The sequence below is a fragment of the Oryzias melastigma genome, linkage group LG2 (assembly GCF_002922805.2).
Source record: "Oryzias melastigma strain HK-1 linkage group LG2, ASM292280v2, whole genome shotgun sequence".
Classification (NCBI taxonomy): Eukaryota; Metazoa; Chordata; class Actinopteri; order Beloniformes; family Adrianichthyidae; genus Oryzias; species Oryzias melastigma.
The window spans coordinates 13,215,467-13,215,943 of record NC_050513.1 but is presented as its reverse complement, the minus strand read 5'-3'; positions in this window follow the sequence as shown (position 1 = coordinate 13,215,943).

Below are 477 nucleotides of genomic sequence, written 5' to 3'. Positions count from 1 at the left end.
TTTGTCCCATGACTCCTCTGGATTACATTAATGGTCATTTAAGATGGGTCAAACCATGTATTACCAACAGTAACTATGGAAACCACGGTCCCAGCTCCTACCTTTCTTAGGACCATTAAGACCCGGAGTGAGTTCAAGTCACAGGATAGACGGGGTGCAGAAAAATAACCTCAAATAATCTCATAACGAAACAATTGCATAAATAAACAAAGAGAAAAATGTGGAAATCCATCCTTGGCATTTATTGGAATGCCTTTTGTTGAATTTGTATTTGGTACAGTACGACTGAGGCAACAGTGACGGTCCGACAACAGTCATGATCATTATATTAAACACTTTTCTTTCCAGAAACGATTGATTCAAATACAAAACCAAAGGAATGCAAAGCAGTTGGAAAGTTTTCCATTTTCTGGAGGCCAAGTTTAAAAAGTTTTTTTTTCCAGTCAAATCTTATATATTTTTTTCCAAAATACATAC